General features: G+C 30.9%; 1 protein-coding gene across 4 annotated transcripts in view; it reads left to right on the top strand.

The window, feature by feature from the left end:
• The first annotated feature begins 231 nt into the window (after positions 1-231).
• LOC106467322 (nucleoporin NUP53-like) overlaps positions 232-1939 on the top strand; it is a 57292-nt gene continuing 55584 nt past the window's right edge. For 3 of the 4 annotated variants that reach the window (XR_002612397.1, XM_013927667.2, XM_022395486.1), the window contains exons 1-2: positions 241-282; positions 452-510. The gene's annotated coding sequence lies outside the window, so the exon portion shown is untranslated. Of the gene's footprint in view, positions 283-451; positions 511-1939 lie in introns of all 4 variants that reach the window. The other variant, XM_022395487.1, reaches the window with a different exon arrangement.

The raw sequence follows: 1939 nt of genomic DNA, 5'->3' as shown, positions 1-1939 counted from the left end.
CTTCAGTAGCAGAAGAAGCGATATGGTCCGATTAAAACATGAATATTTGATAATCGCGCGAAACAGTTCTTTAAACTAAAACAAAACAAATAAAAAAATGTATAATGTGGATAATTTTAGAAACAATTTTCAATTAAAAATAATATTACACTCTCTTTAAGATTAATCGAAGATCGTACTATTTGTTTAAATTTGTTTCACTTTGAGAAATTTTACCAAGAGAGGGATGTACAGAGGTTTGTTTGAGAGAAAAAAGTGCATGAGGTTTGGTTAAACAAACTTGTGAGTGTAGAATACTTATTGTAACTCGAACTTGGTTTTGTTCTAAATATACCTAAATAGTTTTATTATCTTCAAAACGACATTTTTGAAGAGACCCTAAAATTATTAAATTCTAGTAAATGACTATCGTGTTTTATCATAATTTATGGATTTTTTTATATTTTAACAGGAGCCCGTGAGTGTGAAGGAGGTAGGCTTAGCTCAAAGTCAAATAATTGAAATATCGTGGTAGGTTCTGTCAAAATATTAATAATATTGTAAGTTACAAGTGTGAGATAGCGAATTACACTTTATTTTGTTATGTTTTGTTTACCGTTCATTTAATTTATTTTCTGTCATTTAGTTCAACTGAATTTTTCATTATAACTTGTATTAAAGCGCTAACTCATCTACTGTAGTATTACTACTACTGAGTACTAGGGCATAGCGGGTTTCGGTGATTTTTAAATAATGAAAATAACTTAATAATTCATACACCATTGGATTCCACAATCAAGAATGAATAGATTTACACTGCAAGTTCAATTATGTACTTAATAATTAATGAAAAACAAATATCATACCTGTAAATCAACCTTTCACACCACACGACCTTCCCATTGGAATAATGTTAACAAATGTCAGTGATTGATATCAAATTATCACTTTACCTGGTAACCTGAGACTGTGTGAAACCTTTGTCAAGGCAAGATGAAATGTAGTTCCAATAAAATCCAACTATTTCAAATTTGTACACATGGATTCATATTATATAGATAAATGAAATGAAAATTGTCAACAATGTTAAAAATTAAATATGAGCTTACCTATGAACCTATAGGAGAGATTTTGTAATCACCATGATTGACAAATACATACCAGTAGTAACCTCCACCTGTTCTACATCATGTCATGATGTTATTGATACATCATTTATACCAATTTTACTATAGACTGTTGTAGTATATGTTATTTTGATCTAGCCACACTCAACGATTTGACGTATAGCAAACTGTTGCCAGAACAAAATATTGTCTTTTTACACCCAATGATATGATGTAAAGCAAGTTGTTGCCAAACCGTCGTATAGTCTGTTTGCAATCCCCATTCATCATTTATTGACATGCTGTTAGTTCAGTTTGAGCAGAGATATCTATGTATTAGTTTATGCTGTGTAATATGCCCCACAAAGTTAATTGTATGGCTTTGTTTCTACAAATTCAATGGCTAAAAAGAATTATAAATTGTTTTAAAGTTTTGTTTTAAAATATAAAATGCTTCTGGATCCAATGAAACCACCCAGAACAAAGTATAGCATGAGGAAAGCTATCATTTTATGTATCACTGACCTTTATTGGTCCAGCCAATTTGAACTGACACCTTGTTTTTGATTTTAACATCTGGTCACTGCCAAATGGTGAAAGAAAGGTTCAGTGATCATTGCATTCTTTTTTAAAGCTGATTTAATATAGCATAATGTTTTGGGACAACATGGGACGTATTGATCCATCTTGGCTGTTTCATCTTTTAAACTAAATTAAAATAATCTAAAAAAAATCTTACAGCCAGCCTTTATCAAGCTTTTTCTTAAACTCACTTAAATTTACTGCCTCTACAACATCCGAAGGCAACCCATTCCAAAGGCCAACCACCCTGAAAAATGAAACTGTATTAGCCG

The sequence above is a fragment of the Limulus polyphemus genome, unplaced genomic scaffold (genome assembly GCF_000517525.1).
Source record: "Limulus polyphemus unplaced genomic scaffold, Limulus_polyphemus-2.1.2 Scaffold2568, whole genome shotgun sequence".
NCBI lineage: Eukaryota > Metazoa > Arthropoda > Merostomata > Xiphosura > Limulidae > Limulus > Limulus polyphemus.
This window is presented reverse-complemented; position numbering and strand designations above follow the sequence as displayed.